Below are 22,549 nucleotides of genomic sequence, written 5' to 3' on the forward strand. Positions count from 1 at the left end.
TGTATTGAGCATGATGTTATGAAAAATTAATACAGGCAATGGTGTGCCTTTGTCTCCATATCCATTCAATGTGTGTGTGTGTGTGTGTGTGTGTGTGTGTGTGTGTGTGTGTGGACCTCTGAGTCCATCTGACACACTTACATGCTTGTGAGAAGTCACGTGCAAATGTGGTTGCTGTTACTGTATCATCACATGCAAAAAAAAAAAAAAAAAAAAAAAGGTGAGGTGTGCATCTCTGGAGACTTTTTGAGAATCCATGCAGGATTCCCTCTGCTCAGACTTCCTTCCATTTACTGCATTTTAAGTCTCTTATTCCCACTGCTGAGGACACATATTGACTTGACTATTGGCAAAACAGTAGTGGAACAAGTAGCCAAGTAAAACAATACGCACACACAGGAAGTAAAAGAGTGGCTGAGACTAGCAGATAGCCTTCATGCGTGTACATGAAGCATTATGATGAAGGATAACCTTGCAAATATATCAAACAGAGATTTCTCCTTATTGTGTTGCTTGTAAATTTACATTTTATTCATTTTAAAAAGACAAAAGGACAATTAAAATATAAATGTGTTGCCCAAAATGCAAGAGTGGAACACGGAACATCCATCTTCTGTGCCGCTGCTGGAGCCTATCCCAGCTGGCAAGGCAGGGTACACCTGGGACTGGTCACCAGTCACTCGCAGGACACATATAGACATACAATCATTCACAGCTATGGACAATTTATGGTAATGGTTGAATTGTATTTGAACATGCATGCAAGTTACAATGGAATGCATCACATGATTCTATTTGCATTTCCAAAAGGAGTAGGAAGAAGCAAAGCTTATTTAATCCTACCCCCCCACCTGTTCCACATCTATTGCAGTACATTTATTCACTTCCTGTATTCCATGCGATTTTGTTTTAATCATGATGATGTAATTATTAAAATTAGTTTTCATAATAAATAGAAATCATATGTAATAATCAGTATAATAATAAATACATAATAATGAATTGAGACCAACATAAGTTAAAGATTCTTCTCCCCTGTATTTTGCAAACATCAACTGCTTGTATTGTTTTGTGAATTCGCTCATCTTGGTGCTTTGTTTGTGTTCCTTACTCAACCCGTTCCATAATTTGATTCCACGGACTGAAATGCTGTGGGTTTTTTGCCTTGTTCTCGTGTATACGTCTTTCAAGTGTAGTTTTTCCCCTAAGCTCAAATTTCTCTTCTCTTGTAAAAAAAGTATTATATGACATTTTTGGGTAATAGGTTATTGTTAGCTTCGTGCATTATTTTATCTGTTTGAATATTTACTAAATAAGCAAATTTTTATATTTGTGATTTTAAAAATAAGGGATTTGTATGTTCTCTATACGCGGCATTACTGATCTTTTTTGCAGGACATTTAGCGAGTGAAGATTGCTTTTATAGTTATTACGTCATATCTCCACACAATAAGTTAGATACGGTAATACCAGAGTCGCCAGTGAACCTAACATGTATGGTTTTGGGATGTGGGAGAAAACCCACGCATGCACGCACGCAAGCTCCACACAGAGATGCCCAACGGAGACTTGAAAAACAAGCTTTATTATTAGCATTATTGTTTTCGTTATTGACTTTTATTTCTTTCTTTTCATTGTACTCAGTTAAAAAGAAAGAACACAATTTAGAAAGAGAAATACCAATGTAGACATGGCAAATGTTGGCAAAAATTATGTGGAATTTTCTTTCTTTTTCTTTTCTGCTTAAAGAGAATTTTTTTTTAGAAAGTAAAAAAAAAAATAATAATAATAATTTCAGGTTAAATTTAGAGCACAGGAAGTTCCCTCAGTCCCTTTCCTGAGCCCATTTTCCCCCTCCCATCCCCATTTCGTTAATCCCAGTAATGTAAGCAACCTGTACTCTTCAAATTGTGATGGATTATTTCGAGTAGATCAAAGAGAAAATCCCATTAAAATGGATTGTGCATGAAAACACTCTTCTAAGCAATTTTCTTAAATATCTCATATCAGAATTTTGGTAGAGTAAGATTATGTGATTAGATTTCTTTTAAAACCCTTTTTGATTGTTAAAGAACATTTAATGCCTAAAATTGCTGTTTTGTATGTTGTGTATTCCCCCCCCCCCCTTTAAATAACATTTCTGATGCCCCCTATGGGTTGTGCTCAAAATGCTTCGGAAGCCGTGCTATCATACATGTAATGGAGACATCCTCCAAGTTCTGTAATCATTAGACAATTGGTAAATGAGAGTTGGCCAATTAGTAGCTAAGTAGCAAAGATGTTTTGCTTGATGACAGCCATGTTTTTCGATCAATCTTGCACAAATTTTAAACACACGTGCTTGTCAGTCTCCTAAAGATGTGTACCGAATTTCACGGCGATCCGCCACGACACCGTAAAGTTTCAGTGGGTGTTTTGCAGCGCCTGCATGAGAAATTTTGAGTCAATTCAATTTATGGGTTTTAAAAATAAAAATAAAATAATAGCACATGCAGCACAGCAGGGGTGCATGTTTTGACAATTTTTCACCTTTTTGTGTGAAGCGGTTGAGGAGTAGAAAAGTTGGCTTCCACAAACAAAGGCAAAATGGTCATATACCTGTCTATACACATACAGGACCCAAGACAACGTATCACCTGGAAACTATGATGACGTTTTTAGTAATTAAGTGTGAATTTTGAGGCATTAGAAGCAGGAATTAACAACAGGTGGATCCAGCACTGAGCGGCCGCTTTGGTTAAAAGTGTGCTAGATCATTAACGACAAGAGTCAGGCCTGGAAATGATATTGGTGTGACTCCAGGGAGCGCTGCCTCGTGACCCCGGACGGACTCATTTGGTCCAATATTTGGTGACCAAAACAATAAATCTTCATCCCATTCACTCGCTTCCACAGCGTCTTTGACTAAAAATAAGCATCACACCCAAGCCTGTTGGACGTTGATGGATGGACTGTGAACTTCTGACCCTATAAAATGTAACAAGAAAGGCTACTGCAGGCACAGCATGGGGCAGGTCAGAGGTTGCGATATTGAGTTAGCAAACACAGGTTTTCGTTCTTGTTGCGCACGTGTGCCAGTGTGGCTCCAGAGAAAACATACGTACATGGAGATGAAATAGTGAGGAGTGTTCAGAAAGATTGAATTTGGGAAGTGTGCAAATAAGTTAACCAGTGTTAATAGTAAAGCATAAAAACAATGACACGTATCTTAAAGACTACTTAATCACAAACATGTGCATGTCAGTTGTCATCTCCAGACACCTGGCACTCGGCAGTGCAAAAAGAAGTTAGCCAGTGTCAAATCAGCATCACCCTACTTTGATAACAAATCATAATGCACGTGAGGACGTTGGGGTCTTTACTGCTTTAAACGCTTCCTGTGTTTTCTCTTCTCTTGTGTCTTCACTTGTTGAGGTGTCTCAAAAAGGTAAAGAAAAAGCACATCCAGAGTTAATCCTTCAATGTTGACTGAATTGGGGTTTGTGAGGTACAAAGACGCCCTTGCAAGGTGTGCTAATGATGATATATGATGGCATTTTGTGCTACTTCAGAGGCGTATTTTGGGGGGAAAATAAAACATTTTGTCATTAGGTTTCCAGTGTATTTTCATAAGCGGTTATAGCGCCACCTGTTGCTTTGGCATGCATTTGATATCCTGTGTGTGGCTGGTAGCGATGTGTGGATCGATCCTGAAATACCGATACTTCTGATACCAGCTATTCGTGCTCTAAAATTGATTCTCAAATGAAAATATCAGTACTCTTGATACTTCGGTCATTTGAGGTCATGCTTTTTTCTGAAACGTTTGGCCGTTGAAACGATGACCGGTCGTAAATGGAGCCATGTGTGAATTGCGGATAAAGTTTTTATTCTTACAGTAGTTCTCAATAATTATTTATCTTAATGGTTTTCTTTTTTTGTTGTTGTTTAAAATACAATTTCCCATATTTGAAATGTCTGTTTTTTCTGTTGTTGTATATTAGCTTGGCTATGCTGGAAATCACCCCACCCCACTACTTAAAATAAATAAATACATGACTTTAATTACGATATTATTTAAATTAATACTGTATTTCATCTTAAGGCAAGACGTGAGTCAGCATAGAAGTGAAATTGAACATCATAGAGAGTTATCGAGAGAGGAGAAACACCCACCAATATTGGCTGCACTTTTGGTCTCAACCAATCGACTGTCGCGACCATCAATAAGGTTAAAGATTGGATCCTTCAGCATGTTAAAGGACCTGCTCCTACGAAAGCGACAGTAATAACTAAGCATCGCAGTGGTCTTATTATTTGCTAGAAGACCAAAATCAATATCCCAGTGTGCCTTATGTTGACTCAGGAGAAGGCTATGATGTTCTGCTTTTCTACAGGAATAAAAGTATGGAAGTTTTTTTTTTTTAATCTCTGTTTCATTTCATTCTTGTATCATCTTTCATTTATCTTTTTATGACTGTATTTTACATGTCCTGTGTACAGTTTGCGTGGCTTCGGTGTTCATTTAAGTATAATTTAGGCACAAGATCCGACCACACACCAAACCTCAACTCCCACAGCGTCTAGAAACAGAACTCGTTCGTAACCCGAGGACCGACCGTCCTGTAGCTAAAGTGAGTAGCAAGATAGTTGAGTGAAGCATGGTGGTGGTAGTGTCATGATGCGGGGCTGCATGAGTGCTCCCAGCACTTGGTGCCTGTGGTTCATTGTGGATTCCAATTTGTATATCCAAGTTTCATTTGTATAGTATTGTGCCTTCAGTGGATGCTGTCACACAAGAGTTGATAAAATGTGAGGGGTTTACATAAGGACATAGCGCCTGTCCCTACCTCTAAGACATCCCAGCAGACTCCTTTTGGAGTAATCTTAATAACATTCTCCTTAATGCTGTCCACTTACTATCAGGTTACTTCCACCACAGTGGACATGGCTTAAACACAGCTCCCCTTCCCACTCATTCACACCCTGAGGGGGAATGCAATAGGTCAACGGCGTGTGAGTTGTAGCATCTCCCCTCTCGTTTCCTACAACACCGCCTCTGGCGCTGGGAACACTGTCGCTTGTCCCTTCCTCGCAGGACGAGAGGGCACATGGACAGAGCCGCCCATATATAATAAACACGTTCACTGTCAGTGAGAAGACGACTGCTTGGCGTCGTCTCTGATGAGGTGTCGGGCCGGCGTAACTTGGACGAGCGTCAATGTGGAGCGTAGTTTGAATATGTGCTCCGAGTGCTCCGAGGCAAGGCAAAGACTGTAGCATCGGCGCACTCGTCTCGGCTCCATGTCTGTAGGAAAAGTGAAGTGCCACTTTTATATTTGTATAATCAAATCTGATATCCATATGTGTTGTGTTGCCTTTCAAAATGACACACAAACTATATGTTTTTCTAATGCTATTGATTGCACATCATTGCTCACTCAGGCCTCTCAAGGCCAACATTAGAGCCACGGCTTCCTTGTTCCGTCTTTAATTGATGCTGGATATTGCTCCACTTTCCGCTCCTTGATATTAAGAATGCATATTGAACATAGCGGGGGCTGCCTTTTGTATCGTTTTAACGGGTGCAACTGTCCACGCCGGCACGTAGACGGCCAACTTAAGAGCTTATGGATTAAAAAAAGAGAGGCTGCGTGCTCTGTATGAGTGCTGCAGGGGACATTAGGAGCTCTTTGTAGCATTACTACAAAACATTACGATGGAAGAACATCAGCAGCAGCTTCATCTGCTAACATCCAGTAAGGATCTGTCACAAAATTAGGTACGCGAGCACATTTTAATGAAACTTGGCATATAGATTACCTTTGCAAATGCAGTTTTTGCTCTCGCTTTTGTATTGGATCTCACAAGTGCAGGAACCAGCTCTTGTGACCTGAGAAAGTACGTACTGGATTGCAGGAAAAATACACTCCTGATGAAAATGTTATGTCCAGTTGAAAGATTGCAACAGTTTACATTTTGCACTGTTGAATCTTAAGGAGGTTCTAAGCAGAGCTTCACAATTCAAAAAGAAGAAATGGGAGTGAGACAAAAAATGTTTTGAGTCAGCAAACAGCCATTAAATTGAAATAGGATGTTTATCAGCTGATCAAAAGTTTAAGACCGTAGCTCAAAAAAACCCAGAGACCTTCCCGAAATACAAATAACATTTTCAAAAATGGACTGTGCCATTCTTGTTAATCACCTCAGAAATGGATTTGGCCATGCTTGATGCCAGTTTTTCCAGGAGGCAAGTGGGAATGTTGCTCCAGGTGGTAAAGATGGCTTCACGGAGGGCATCCAGTGTCTGGAACTGATATCCATTTATGCAAACTCCCCTTGCCATCCACCCCCAAATGTTCAAGCTTGGGATTGATGGGTGTGGATGCAAGTGTGAATGCCCATCTGTCTACACAGTATGTGCCCTGCCTTATCCTTAAAAAGGCTCATTTTCCACGCAAGTTTTGTATTTGATCGCATTATCTTGTGCGGGGGGAATCAAATCTTGTGTGAAGAAATCAAAAATGTCTCCTGTCCGTCTAACCCTTGCCGTCAGCTGTCCGTCAGCCGTTGGACGGGCAAGCGGAGACGAGAGGCGAGTGGACAGATGTGTGGCCCTCCGTATTGTTTGGGTTTTTATCAGCTTTTGTCCCTCAACCCCAATAATGATTGGAGGGACGGGTGCCGCAAGGAAGTTTAGCACATGTGGAAGATGTGTGAAAGCCTGACAGGGCCTGCAAGAGCCACCGCGGACACAAGATATGCCAGGCTCACACGGTGACGTCTGTATTGGAATTTACCTCAGCTGACTTTAAGCCGCTGGGAAGAATCTACCTGAATTTGAATGGAATGGGCATAAAATAGACTATTTCTCTGTAGTAACGGTGCTTCCTGTCAATACATTTTATACCATTGGAAAGCCTCTTTATTTTAATTTATCCTCTTTTAATTGAGGTGTGTATGTGAGAAAATGCATCTTCACTACCTAGTTTTTACTGCTGTTATTGTTTGTGTAGATTGGATGTCTTGTAGTGGCAATTTTACCTATTCTAATATTTATAACGTTATCTTTTTTAATATTATACATTCTATTATATATTCTAATATTATATAATTCTCATCTAATCACACACTGCTATGAGACGGCATTGCCACCCCTCAACTAGTTGTGCTGTTTATATAAAAAACACATATACTGGAAAAATACATGTACTTTTTGGAGCCACACACACACACACACACACACACACACACACACACACACACACACACACACACACACACACACACACACACACACTGTTGGAGCCAGGCATGGACCAACACAGCTCATTAGCGTTAAAGCAACAGACACACAAAACAGTGTCTTCCCAGTAGGGCTTACAGCACGTCACTGTGCTTTCATTAAACATCGCGTTGTTGTTTAACGGGGGTTGTTTTAAGTAGAAGCGGAAAATGTAGGTTTTGCATGCAGTGTCATGCTTTTGGACCCCCTCTCAGGAGACTGACCCATCTGTCAAATGTAGCTTCGTGTTAAATAAATATAAAATGTCCTCACCTTTTATAAAGCAACATCACTGCGGGCGTGTTCATCACACACTTCTCGGTGAAATGTGTCATAATTTTGGCCACAAATGAAATCAGGTCACCTAACTTGTGAAGTTATAATAAAGGTTGCATGTGTGTGTGTGCGTGTGTTTGTGTTTGTGTCTATATATGATGATTGTGTGTGTGTGTGTGTGTGTGTTCTGAAAGGGCATGAGTGCAGTAATGATTTACTAAATGTCAAATGAACACTAGTTGGGAGAAACACCATGCAGCAGGCGTGTTGGCTGGAAGCTCTTTAGCATTTCACGCCCTGATTGTGAGATAGCTCCTTTTTCAAGCAGCAGCACGTCTGTAGAATTAGTGCCCAAGGAATTAAGCATAGCGGTCACTTTAAGCAGCAACACTTTGCTATGAACAATGAGCTTGAGTGGATGTGAATTCCAGCAAGCTGCAGTTGTTGTTTTTTTTTTTAAGGCAAAAGAGCACAAACCATCTGCACAATAATAGCTTTTATGAGTTGTGGTCTCCTGGGTAGGGCATCACTGGCGGCGACAGCCTGATGTGAGGCTGAGAGCTTGCCTGTCCCTTCTCCACGCTCTCAGCCTCATATGCGGGGTCCACAGAGACCACCAGGAGAGGCCAAGAGAAGTCTTAATCACTTTCCCCTTCCTTTTCTATCCCCTTTTGCAGCTCCAAGACTGCTATTCGCACTCTGCCCCCGACACCATAATTTATTTATCTCCCCTTCTCAAGTGTTGTTTTCCATTCAGCGCCATGATTTTTTCACGACGTGCAAGGCGGGCGAAGGTTAAAGGGCCCAGGTGGCACCAGTGGCGATTTATTAAACCCAAAATGGAATGGGTGCCCAGGAATAGAAGATAGAAAGGCAGCGTTTGGTGACTCCTTGCTCTTACCTGCTACGACTTGACCAACGCCAAGGCTATGTATAGTGGATCACTGGAGACTTTATGTAAATGTGGGTTAGCATGATTGGCACTTGGTGTAAGAGGGACCCTGACAAAGGGGCGAGGATTCATGGCTGTGTGTGTGTGTGTGTGTTGTGTAGAAAGAAATCCAAGATGAGTGCCTGTCCCTGCTGTCTGGCAACTAGTTACAATCTAGAAGTGACTGTGGCTCTTGTTTCCGCTAATGAGAGCGACCTCCGACATCCTTTCTCCTCCCTTAACGCACACACACACACTCTCTCGTCAACATGGTCTCACCTGATTCATCACAACAGCCTGTTGGAAGGCTGGGTTGCACGGTGGACGGGGATCCACAGCACCATTCAAATGAAAGCAAAAATCCATTACAAATTTAATAGAAACAAGAGTTGTCCTAACTGAAAACTAAAATGCAATTTTATCAGAATTCCCCATAGAGCAGATATGGTCACAAATGTGTGTACTGCCAACTGTATCTCGATGGGTATTTGCAATTACAGTAATAGTTAACGGTAGGGATGCTCCGATCCGCGACCGATCAGTATCGGCCGATTTCCGTGAAAAATCACGAGATCAGCATATGCCGGTAAATGCCTTTTAACGGCAATCACAAAAGTTGATCACCTGTTGCTAGTACTATTGATTGCAGCGATCTTGGCATGCAGGGTAGTGTCTTGGTCAAACTAACGTCTTGGGATTGCGATGATGAGGTAGTTGGTGGGGCCACTTAAATAAAGACTTTAGCTACTCAGAAGCTATTCAAAGATAGCCGTAACATGACAGGAAAAATGTCAGGATTATTATGGGAATAAACTTATGTTTCTCTGAAAGTTTAAAAAGAATGAAATCGGACTCTAAAGTTGTACAAAAAAAATGATTTTTTATTTAATTACAAGTAAATATTAATTTCATTCTATGTCATTTAATAAAAAAATGGTAAACAGCAAAATACATTTTTATAAAGAATAGATGCACACAAGACTGATCGTGCGGCTTTAAAAACGCTGGTAAATTCTGGTAAAGATACAAATTGCACAGTGATGATATACTATATCAGTTTCCTCTGTGAAATATTTGCAGATATTTCCTTCCGACTGGTTTCAATTACAGCCACATGCTGTCACAACATCATCCAGGTGTTGAGGAACATGTCACGTTATTCCGTCGCTGAGCATATTTCTACTCGTGTGAAGTTACCTGAGGTGTAAAATCCAGCGCTGGAATGCGGCTGCATGAGACTACTTTTTAAAGGCGCCCTGAGGGAGAGTTAGATTTTTATTGTGATATCTATTTAATGGGAGTTTTCCCTCCAAAAAATGGCTTTTTCCCTTTTCTTTATCTTCCTGGGTGAATATACTGCCTGCAGCTCCTTGCAATTACCGTGGATGTGAAGTGGGAGGAAGAGGGAGGTTGTGAATGGCCACTGGTGATAAAGTGCACAACTACACTTTTTTTGTTTTTACCATTGGAGGTGAAAGAAGTCCAGCCAACGTGTTTCTCTTGTGGACGTTCGACATGAACATGAGTCATAACCCTGCACTGCAAACTCTATACTGCAGATTTGGCTCAAGTAACGTACGAGAACCTAACTTGAACTGATCTTTCCCGTTATTCCCAAGTTCTCTTACTTCCGCCTTCGAAGTCGTGTTTTCATTGGCCGCAATTTGTCAGTTTATGCGCAACTTCCTCTGTAGGGTCTTTCATTTATCAACTTTTATGATGGTTTGTATCATATACAGTATGTTATTCCAAGGATGTAGGTTCTGATTACATTTGGATGCAGAAATAATTATTTACCTTAGTTCCTTGATTTAACAATTATGGTTGTGCTTACGATTGAACTCGTATATACGACCACAACTTCAAAGAGGACCGTTGGAAAAAAAATAAAACATTAATAAAAAGCAGGCTTCACTACACATCTTAAAATAAAGCTCTACCATCTATCATCAATCAGCTACAGACAAGGACGCTATAAGTTTGATCATTTTGTTTTTCTTCAGCGAGTAGGCTATCCCAGCATAATGGCATCCATCCATTTTCTATGCCGCTTATCCTCATTAGGTAAGCTGGAGCCTATTGCAGCTGATTTATGGGCGAGAGGCGGGATAAACCCTGGACTGGTCCCCAGCATAATGTACTCATATTTTATGATAAAATGTGAGTATAATGTTAGTACTGTAGCTCACATAGCTATGCTAGTGTTGCTAACATTTGTGCCCTCCAATGAAACTCCTTAACTCATTCAATCCCAGGCATTTTTCTAAAGACAAGCCACTTAGTACCGGCCTTTTTAGACAATTTTGACTGATCTTTCAAGGCAAACAGAATATTGTGTTCTATGCCTATACATATTTTTGCTTTTGTGACATCTCAATTATCTAAACAACTATACCAACATAAACAACACAAAAAGGGGTTGTTTCACATCAAAATAACAATTTATTTACAAATATAACACCATGAACTATTTACAATTTTCACATTTGGAACTAAACTGTGTGTGTGCGTGCGTGTTCATGCATTAAAACCTCCCTGCAATGTGTAACCATCTGCATGCTACACTCCTCCATGCGCTCTCACATCCTCCTTCCTGTCAGGTGTGTTTTTTCCTACATGATCCCTGCCGAGCGCTTACCAAATGCACTTCTGCCACCTTGTGGCGGTTTTTATGGCTTAAACCTGCTCTGAAGTGTTCATGCATTGGTGCAGAGTTGCATCATCACCTCTTCTTGCCTCTCATCCCAAAAAAACGCAAAAGAGGTACTGTATAAATACGTTGTTGGGATTGGAATTATCAAAACTAATAAATATGCTTTTCGTATGGAATGAGTTAATGTTACGTTGTTGGGTGGAGGGACGTCTGGTAACATTGGCTGATAATATCGGTAGGATGATATTGCCATCAAAATTAGATACCGGCTCATATTGGTATTGGCATCGGCGTGTGAGTGAGACCTCATCAAACAAAGAAACATGCATCGGTCATGCAGATGTTTGTGCAGCTTCAGCTGCTGTTGAGAGCAGGGCATTTTATAATAGTTGACTCATATTGGTCAGTAGTTGGTTGAATATTGGTCATGTTTTTTTTAATGACTATTTTGTTGACACAAAATGTTTTAAATTGGTATGCCACTTTTCTAGAACTTGTATTGCATATTATAGCATTTGTCTTACTTTGCACAAACAGTGTTTATTTGTGAAATGCATCCACTGGCATCACAGCAACAAAAGCATAATGTTTGTTACACGACGTTAGTTTGAGAGAAGAGCTACTGCTACTACTCTGCAATGATGTGCCTGACAATGTCGGTACATCTGAGAGTAAAGAAAGACAATATTGAGCTTCTCTATATGCACAGTCACAAATTGTACGTGTTTTCTTGCCTAAATGAAGCACTTTCAAGCATAACGGTGGCTAAATGAACTAAAATACACACATAAGCCATTAAGAAGACAATTCAAATTCTGAATGTAGTATTCTACACTGGTCACTAGGTGTCAGTAACTGTTAAGTGAGACAAGCACCAGATTTGATCGCTGGAACAACAGGCTTTTATTGCAGGTTTAAATTATCTTGGGAATAATAATAATAATAATAATAACCACCATCGTAATAAAACAGGATACTGTTGCGACAATAACCCATGACAAGCTAAAATTCAACTCAACGTCAATTCCTGTCTGCCACCTGTTCTGCTTTCCTACTAGAGTTTTAGTTATGTCTTAAATGGCTTTTTTTTTTTTTTAGACTATATCTATTATTTTGGATGATACGAATGTAAATGTGTTATATCGTGTCCAGAGGGTTCTAATAATGTAAAAAAAAAAAAAAAAAAACATATTTGGAAGATTGACAGGTTTTCTATGCCATGACTACAAAGATATTTCATTTATAAAGAAGGAATCCTACGTCGCGGAAATTCGCTTATCGTGCATCGGGTCTGGAACCGCTAATTGCGATAAACGACGTATGTGATATATGGCATCTTTTATGTGTGACAAGTGCACAGATACAGCATATACACTGCCTAAAACTGAAAAATGTGTAAAAGTTTCAGGGACCTCGGGACCGTGGGTCGACAATTTAAAGCTGTCATGCAGAAATGGCGGTTACGACTGATTCCTACAGGTGTTCCAAGTTCTGGAGGACTTACTACCTCCTCTGTCTGCATTAAAACTAGCGTCCGGAACACAGTGTGGTACTATACTCTCGTGAACGTCAGTTGAGCAGCACTGTACTGGAGAAAGTAATTTGTTGCTACAAAAATGGCAAGAAAATAGGGAACTAACAATGGAAGAGAGAAAGAAAGACCATTTTAGCACTTAAAAATGTAGGTTTTTCCTCCAGAGAAATTGGAGTGTTCTAAAACGTTTGACTGGTAATGTTTGTAAAAAGTGGATAAAGTACACAGTGCCGCTGCTTGGAGACGGGAGTGGATCAACACAGCTCGTTAGCATTAAAGCTACAGACACACAAAACGGTGTGTTCCCATTAGGACTTACTAATAGCACTTTTAAAGTGTCTCAATTCCAGCATCAAGGCGATATTTTGGACAACACACTTTCAATTCACTATTGTGGGACCTCAGAGGTAAAAAATACTATAATATGGTTAAAGCATGCAAAACTCTTCCATTTCCTGCTTTGGTCCGGAGCAGAGAACCTAAGATCTTGGATATTAAATGACCATTGAAGCCAAACAGAAGTAGCTTGCACAACCCACTTACTCATGTCTTCTCTTTTCTAACACACACAGCATACTTATCTAGACTTGTGTGCACAGAAGCAGACAGGTGTTCTTCGACGGTGTTGCTTTCCAGCAGTGTGTGAGTGATAAGACAATTTATCCAAAACAACTGTTGTATAGTAAAACAAGCACTGCGTGTGTCCATGCATGTGTGTCTCATCTTATGTTCGGAGAGGGGGCTGGAGGTTAGATTTCATCTTGATAGCAGGGGCCGCCATGGAGGAGGGCCAAACATATGTTCCGAGGGCCAGGGAACAAAAGCAATGACACGTTAGCCTTTTCACGGAGATGACCTTTCCGCCGCTGCCGATCCCAGCCCCGCCGCCTGCCGCTGTCCTTTTGTCTGCCAGCTCGCCCCGGGCCCAGCTCGAGCCCAGCGCTAGAATTTCTCCTCATCTCCCCAAATCTCCCTTGACTAAATGTCAGGATTACATATTTCTGTGCTCGCTTGCACACACACACACACACACACACACACACACACACACACACACACACACACACACACACACACAGGGATTAAATTAGTGCGTCTATGCATGTATACACTGTTTGTATGTGTGAGTGTGAGGGGGGGCTAATGAATATGCATTAGTGTGTGTCACTTTGCTGTATGGATGCTTTTATGGAGCTTCGCCTTGTTGACTATACCAGATTCCTAAATATCTGTCATTTAGCTAAAATTTGGGAGGGAAAAAAGCGCAAAAAAAGTGGTAAATTCAAACTAAAACAGGTGAAAACACTTCTGTTTAATTTCATTTTTAGTAGTTTTATGTAGAATTCTGGTCACTAGGCGTCAGTAATGATACATTGATGAAACATATACCTTAGATTACATTAACATGGAGTCAGCCATGGCATGTCCCCTCTCATTCCGTGTGGAAGTGGTAAGTTTTTGGCTTCTTACTTTGTCCTTCCCCACTTGATTTGAATCAAGTAATCAAATTGGAGGCTAATTAGTTAGCTCGGTAGCATGCTATGTTTAAAGCGTCGGCCGTCCCTTGTGTCCCTGCGGTGATCCCGCAGCCTGTGCATTACAGTTGCGTAATTTGGCGTCAACAAAGAATAATGTTCAATTATAAAGTGTAAAGGTTACCATAAGGGTGTTATTTACACGACGGGGATCTAATAAATATAAATATTGTATTTAGAAAGTCATACACATGTTTTCTATGCGCTAACTACGAAAATATTTCATTTTTAATATTGAATCCTGCTACGCCTAAATTCACTTATTGCGCTCGGGCCTGTAACCAGTTAACTGCAATAAAAGAGGGACGACTGTCATAGCAATTGGCGACTCTAAATTGTCCATAGGTATGAATGTGAGTGTGAATGCTTGTTTGTCTATATGTGCCCTGTGATTGGCTGGAGACCAGTTCACGGTGTACCCCGCCCCTCGCTCGATGTCAACTGGGATAGGCTCCAGCATACCCACGACCCTAATGAGGATAAGCGGCATAGCATTTAAAGGGATCTTTGATGGTATACCAGCTAGTTAAAAGGAGAATAGCATCTCAAGCAACTGACACCTTCCACGCACGTGTTAGAATCTATGCTACATTAATTAGCGTTTTAACTTCATACTGTGTCATGTTCAACAGACATAAAAAACACTTTTACTGGTAATGGTAATTGTTGAATTTATTTCCAATTTGCGTAACAAAGTTCCGTGACGGACTATCATGTTTACACTTGCACAATTGAAAATTTCTGGAAAAGGAGTAGGATTATTTAATCCTGCGCTTTATCAGTGTCTCAGCAGTTACTGATAGTATGTGCTCTTCACTACTTACTCCCTTATTTTATGTACTGTTTTATTTATTTGCTTTATCTATTTATAACATGTAAGGTGCTAGAATGTAAAATAAACAAACCATTACTTGCTTAACATGTACCAGGTTACCGTTTTTCCTACAGGGAAAAAGGATCAAGAATTTGTAACATGAAAGTAATGGCATCATTTTGTCAAGAACTGCAGCAGCAAATTTTAGCCGATTTTAAACTGCTAACTAGCTAGTCATCGTCTCTGCAAATAATTTGCTAATGCTAATGCCGCTGTTGTTGATATAAACATCTGTGCTGATAGATGTTGCCAGTGTGCGAGCAAGAGGCCATTCTTTGTTTCTGTTTCCATAAAATTTTCATTTAAATAACCGCAGGCGTGCTCTATTGTTCTAAACTGGAGTGGCTATTCCATGTCTAAAGGGGGGTGGGCTGATGTTAATTAGGGAACAATGATTTAATAATTCACGCTTCCTGACACTGTTTTCATCAGCCTCACATCTCAACTTCACAAATCTACATTAAGGAAAAAAAAAATGACACTAGTGTGGCAATACATAACACCATGAAACAAAGGCTGCTATAAATATCTAGCGGTGATGCTAACAGATATGGGGCAGCGCAGTATGATGGTGTGTGTTTGTGTGTGTTTGTGGAGGGACGTCACATCACACTGTCAAGACGGGCCCGTTCTCTCCCTCGTGTACTCGCCGAGGCTGGCACTTACCCAGTCCTCCACGGGCGCCAGCTCGCAGACTGGTTCTGAACTGGTTCCCTCACTCGGGGCTAGCCCACGACCAAACCCTGCGTCGCCTCTAATTAGGGAACGCGCCCATGCAGGGGCATAACGAGCTGATGAATAATTAGAATTGGAGGAAATTGTGCAGCCAGGGTGGCAAATCTGGAGGGACAAGTGCTGAAAACAAGGCAAGCGGCATTAAGTCCACAGTCAGTCAAATCTGTGAAGTTGGCCAGCGGCGTTAACACTCGGCCTGTGTGAAGAGGAATAAAGCTCCAGCGCTGGTGGCTCGCCAAGGCCATAGTCACACCCCTAGGGCCGATTAAAGGAAACAAATAGGAAGCGGGTGATAAATGAATCCATAAATTGCCCAGTGATGAATATGAATTCTACCATGCTCTTGCCATGCGATAGCACTACGTCGTCTGGGAAAGGTGCTAGAATGTTGTCTAAGGCGGCGTGTCAGACTCCTGGTGAATGATTGATAGGCATGTTTGGCTGCAGAAGATGTTCACGCTTCCAGGACTTCATGCAAAGACGACATCTGCCTCACCGCTTTGTGTAGTAACAACAGTTGGAATGAAGTAAAGCTGACTAATAACTGGAGCAAATTTTAAAGGCTCCATTGTGATGATATAGTGCTGTTCCTCTCGGTACAATCGACCCCGTTATTGGCCCCTTCTCTAACTGTTTGTCGTGGCTCCAGAGAGTTGACCAGTCCACGGTGTAGTCTGTTTTTATGTCAGCTCTTATAAGCTCCAATGGATGGGAACTGTGTCTCGGGTCAAGGGAAGTATAGCAGGTCGCATCATTGACTTTTTGTGGAACTGCCATGGTCTCACAACCAGTCCGGAGTGTAGTCCGCCTTTTGCCCTGAGTCATCAACCTAAAGATAGGCTCCAGCCTCCATGTGACTCTGAACATGTTAAGCGTATAGAAAATGCAGGGTAACTAGGTGTGTAACGTTACGCCATTATGACGGTTTGGTACATACCGCGCTTCTGAGCTGTGCGCTTGTTTTTGTCTGTTTACGTATTTCGCTGGGAAGGCCAAGTGCTCCCAAACAGGAGGCTTTTAATGACAGGAGAGGGTTTTCAAGCGTTGGCTTTTTCTTGGCACTATCGTGAGCCATGACTCCTGCTAGCCAAAGGCGCGACTGCACTGTATTTGTATACAGAGTAGATGTGTGACTATATCTCGAGTCATTTACACTTCCTGTCCTTCGTTTAATATGAAACGTGTGGGAACTCGTTACGCCTCTGTACCGTACCGACAAATCTGATTACAAATACACGTGTCGTTATACCCCTAATTGGAAGTGTAGTCGTTCAGATAGCTGACTTTCATGAAGCTACGCAGCACAGCACCCCTCACACTTCAGGGTGTAGTTTGCTTGAATAGGCTCCAGCCTAGGCCTTAGGTTCTGCGGCGTCCATGAGCAAATGCTGAATCATCATGAGATGGAGGCGATCATTGCAGCAACGTTGTGGCGTTAGTAGGCCAACGTTTTGATTGACACAGTTGGGGTTGTCCTTTCCCTCGCACAAACATCTCCCTCATTAGCGAGTGTGGGGGGGTCGAGGCTGGCGTGAGAGGTTGTTGGTTGTGGGGGCGGGGGTTGTGAAAAGCACTCCCCGGGCGTTTCGGTGGGGCGAGTGACGAGGACGTCCGAAGGGGTGAATCCAAGGACTGCGCACAGTGACGATTCCCCCTGACAGCCAACATGGCCGCACAGCGTTAATTAGTGCTGGCCTTCCCCAGTCACCAAGGTTGTTGAGCACCGTGGGTCATTTGACACTCTTGCCTGCTTTGCGCTTGCTCTTTTCTCTGCCAGCTGTGCCACTTTGTTGGCAGAGTGGAATCACGCCGCATGATGACGACGATGATGATGTCGGGGCATTAGACGTGTGACTTTCATGTTTTCACCTCATGCTTGGTGACCTGTTTGTTTTCTCATGTGCTGGCGGTACCTGCGAGGAGGTGGGGAGGCGTAACTAATCAAAATGACTTCAGTGCTCATTTGCTGCTGCAGTAATAATGGCGACCGAGGTTTTCTTTCATTGGGATTTTGCCCTTGACGACACTTCTTTCATGCAGGCTGGGCTATAAAGCTCTTGGCAAGGCAGAAACATACAATAAATCAAATATACAGCCATTTAACAGCCATGAATGGGAGAAAAACAGCATTACAATAACAAAGGGCCAAGCGTTCATCTCTGTTTTTGATGATTTCAGAGGAATAACAATCAAGAGAGGCAAAAGTCAGAGGGAAAGTGTGTGTGCAAGGTCGGTGCGGGAACAGGTTTGAGAATTTGGCTGCAACTCACAGGAAACAAAGTTTTAAAATAAAAAATGTTCATAAGTGTAAGCATTAAAGAACTCTTAAGCGAGGTGACTTGCAAGCAGGAAACTACCTTTTCGACATTTGTCATTGCAAACGTCACTTTGTGTCTTCATGTTTTCATATAAAAAATGATCGTATTCCACTTGCTGGAGAGTCAAGAATGTTGACAAAAAGTCAAATGCTGGAACTCTTAAGCGAGGCGACTTGAAACTAGCTTTCTGTATTCGTCGCTGTCGAGATAGTCAGGTTCACAGAGCCTTTTGCTGTTATTATTTTTTTCATATTAATATCGATTAACTTCTTTTTACACCTATATGACAATTAATGTTACTTATAATTTCACATATACAGTTAGTAAAGGTTTTATAACGGCGACAATTTAAGACGAGAACATATAAATTCCGAATTGCTTCCATTAGGTTTGTATTAATTTAAATCCGAACAAATTGGAGACTCTCTGTTCACTAATAGCATCTGCCTTTACTTTCCGGTCCCCTGCTTAGCTGAGCTTATTTTTCTGAGACATCTCCGTACTACATGTTTATATGGAAAACATGTGCTTAAAATAATAAGCTGCCGCTGTGCAATGTGAAGCAGAAAACTGGACCAAATCATGCAACGACAAATTTGACCATTCCTCTGTTTTTCGACCTTCCAAGTCATTTGATCGCAATGCCGCATCTTCATCATTCTGATAAGCCAATATGGCCGCTGACGACGTGGGACGGGGAGGTCAAAGCTCGTTAGGTGGACCCATTAGTGCATTTAAGAGTGTTCTTAATAGAAGCGTGCCTATTGAGGAGGGGTTTTTCGGTTTCCGTGCGGCACGTTATATCATTAGCCGTCAAAGGAGGGCCGCGCCGTGTCTCGGCATCTCTGCTCCCATCCACCTTTCCACATACATTAGTGTCCCCATGTCACATTTCATGTGTAGCGGAAGGGAGAACGCGCCGGTTCCCCAGCTGAATGTGGGCTAAGGGGAAAAAAGCTGAGCCTTGGGCCATCGGCGCAAAGGAGAGTTGTGGCATTAATGGTGATGAGTAGTGATCACAGACTCTGGTCATTAGACTAATAGGACTGTATTCAAATTAGCCAGAGATGTTGTTCTTTTCTCCCCCCTTCTCCTCTTGTGTGTTAAAAAAAATACACATTCTGCTCTCCCTTCGTTGTCTTAACAAAAGAACTAATTGAATGAGGCGTTCCCTCCTAATTAATAATTATTTTCCCCCTGTCAAGCGGAAGAATATGTTTTTTTCCTTCATTACTTGACATGTTGTGTTGTTTTGATTGGGTTGCTTTTTAATAGCGAGGCAAAAGAGCAAGCGCATCATTCGAAAATAACGAGAGATGTACTGAAACGCTGCCAATTTAAAGCCTTTCAATCCATATGGAGCACATCTGTAATGTAAGCGTGTGTGTAATTGAATTTACATTCATTCAAAGGAACTTGATCTACATATAAAATATGGAGTATATTAGTGAAGTACCTTTTTAACAGATTCATGCTCCTCTTGCTCATCCTATCATTGCATTCTATCCTCCTTTTTTCCATTGAGATATATTATTACTAGGGCTGTCAATCTATTAAAATATTGAATCGTGATCAATTACATGTTGTCCATAGTTAACTCATAATTAATTGCAATTAATCGCAGATCGAAGGAAGTTTTTATCGCTAATAAGTGTACCTTTGTAAGATCATTTTAAAGTTTTTAATACACCTTTCGACATGAGACTGATTTTTTTATTAAACATTCTGTTTTTTTAAACACCTCAACACAAAATGGACCTCGTGTATAAAAAAACAAGCACAATTATTTATTCAATACAGCAAGTAGACATTAGTAAGGTGAACCGTCCATCACTCAAATAGCGTTCTCTTTAAGCAAATGATCTCACGAGCTATAACGGCGACTAACATTGGCTGTGGTTTCATGTATTTCGAACATGCATACAGTTTACATTGAAATGCTTCATGTTACAATTCCACATGTCCGAAAAGGACTAGGAAGGAGCAGAGCTTCTAACATTACAAATAAAGGTAAGTGAAACTAAGTGAAATAAAAACAGGGAGTGAAAAACAAATAGACAACTTACAAACAGTAAGACTGCTCAAGAACAGTAAGTAGTTTACAGAACAAGGACTGCTCCCATATGCTGCAGTGCAGTCAGACTATAGCTTATACTACTCTTCCAAACACTCTTTTACGGAGACGTACACACAAAAACGCTCTTTTTGTAATGCATGGTGTACAGTGACATTGATGCGGTCACTTTAAGAGACATGTGCGCGTGGTATTGTGGGAACTATGGTGTTTACGAGTGAGGCTAGCGTGTTCAGTAAAGTAGTGTGTGTTACGACGTGAAGTCGTCTCAATTTTGTCATGTACGGTTAAGGACTTTACACTTTAATACTCGCTTTATCACACTTTTCTTAGTCTTGCGACGTAAGTGGCGTGGAACTATGACGCTGCGGGTCTTTCAACACGGGACTTTTATTCTGTCATCTTTGACAAACAGCAGTTCAAGCACAAACGCGAATAAATCGCTGATAAATTATGATAACGCTCATGAATTCCCTCTTTAGCCTTTACTGCCATCTCATCGAGCGCTGTGTGTGTGCTCGCTCACTTTTCGCCTTTGTCACATTGACACAAGCCCCAAAATAGCTGTTCTCGGGTATGACTGCCTGTAACCAGGCGCTTGTAACACAAATATTAGTCCGCATTTCAAAGCAAAAAATCGAGACACGACATTCTTATGCCAAGGTGGCACTGTATAAATGACAGTAAAACTCCTGGTGTGCTCCAGTACTTTCTCTCTTATCTCTGGCGCTTGAAACTCGACGTACTCCGTGACAACTCAACTCATAGCGTAGATACAGCAGATACAAATAACACTGGTGATCTGCAAGGGCTTTGAAGCTAAACTTACCATTCAAAATATCCTTTTCTTTGTCCATTTCTGCTCAATATTTTATCCTGCTTGTGGCTCCCTATCATCTGCCACACCGTTGCATTTCGTCAAATTAGCTAAAACGTTAACTTTGACAGCCCTAATTATTACGGGTGCTAAACTCACTAGACGTAGCATTAGGTGCACCTGAAAAATCTACTGCAGTGTAAAATTACTAAAATATATACAGGTATTGTATTGACATACTATTGGCATAAACAACCAATTACCAATTAGTTAACCCGTTAATACTGTGACAAATAGAGACCTAACAAAAACTGTTTGTCGCTCATTTATGGCCCCCGACCCTCAAATTGGGAACCCTCACCTAGTGAAATCCAATACCAAGAGGTGTTTTTAAAAACTTTTTTACATCTTATGTAGCCAAAAAATGTACTAGCAGTAGTGGAAGCAGCTCAGGGTGTGATGCAATGCAGTTCTACATCCAGGGGTGTCTAAAGTCCAGCTCGGGGGCCATTTGCAGCCCACTGCTAGTTTGTTTTTTGGCCTGTGGAATATTTGTATATTTTTTAAAATGAAAATTAAACGCAGGCTACATCATTACTTATTAATAATGGAGGATTAGGGCCACACTGAAAAGAAAAAGAAAAATCTAGTTTGCGATGTCAAACAAAAATAATGTATTAGCTTGAATGTAGATATGCAGAAAAAATATAAATGAATTTGCCTTTGGTTGAATTAAAAGTCACATTGATCAGGAATTATATCTTGTAATAAAATTGTAGATTTAAAACATTTTAAGCAATTTTAAGTAATCCACTGTGTACTATGATATTCAACCAAGCACACGACACAAAAGCTGCCCAGTGGTGTCCATTGGTCCCATGACAAAAAATAGCAGTGTGAACACTAGGCGCACAAGTTTGAATGCCGCCTTAAATGACGCCATGCACTGCAAAGTTGCACTTTATGTGGACATCAACTCTCACTGAATCATTAATGTGGTGTTAGGCTGAGTGCCTTCACTCACATATTCATATTAAACTCTATAGCGCCTTTCTTTCCCAACAATGATAAATAAAGTTCATTTCAAACAAGAGGATATTTGGAAGTGATGGTTATCATCTCTGCAAGGCCATCAGGTTCTGTTAGGGCTTCTAATGCCACACATGGTTCGTGTTACTGCAGGTAAGAGCGGCGTAAAGGTCTCCACAGTCCGTCCGTGTTTAAGCCGAGTGTGTGCCGTGATGATGGCCGACAGGACCGCCCGGCATCGGTGTTGATCAACGCTGCAGTGCCCCTGGCGTGTTCTTCCCCAGTCCAAACCTTTAAAGACTTGAACCAGCTCTGGATTGATGCTCCAGGCCCTGGTGTGATTTTGCAAGCTGACAGTGACCCTGCCAGGGATGGGCTACTACCTCTCTGGTGCTGTCTTGAAATGTCCACAGGGATGTGGACAAGGGGGCGGGGAATATGGGTAAGGGGTCAGTTTATATTGTGCCTCATTCATGCATGTGGTGACCTTGCAAGCTGCTCTGCCCACT

The sequence above is a fragment of the Dunckerocampus dactyliophorus genome, chromosome 17 (assembly GCF_027744805.1).
Source record: "Dunckerocampus dactyliophorus isolate RoL2022-P2 chromosome 17, RoL_Ddac_1.1, whole genome shotgun sequence".
Taxonomy (NCBI): domain Eukaryota; kingdom Metazoa; phylum Chordata; class Actinopteri; order Syngnathiformes; family Syngnathidae; genus Dunckerocampus; species Dunckerocampus dactyliophorus.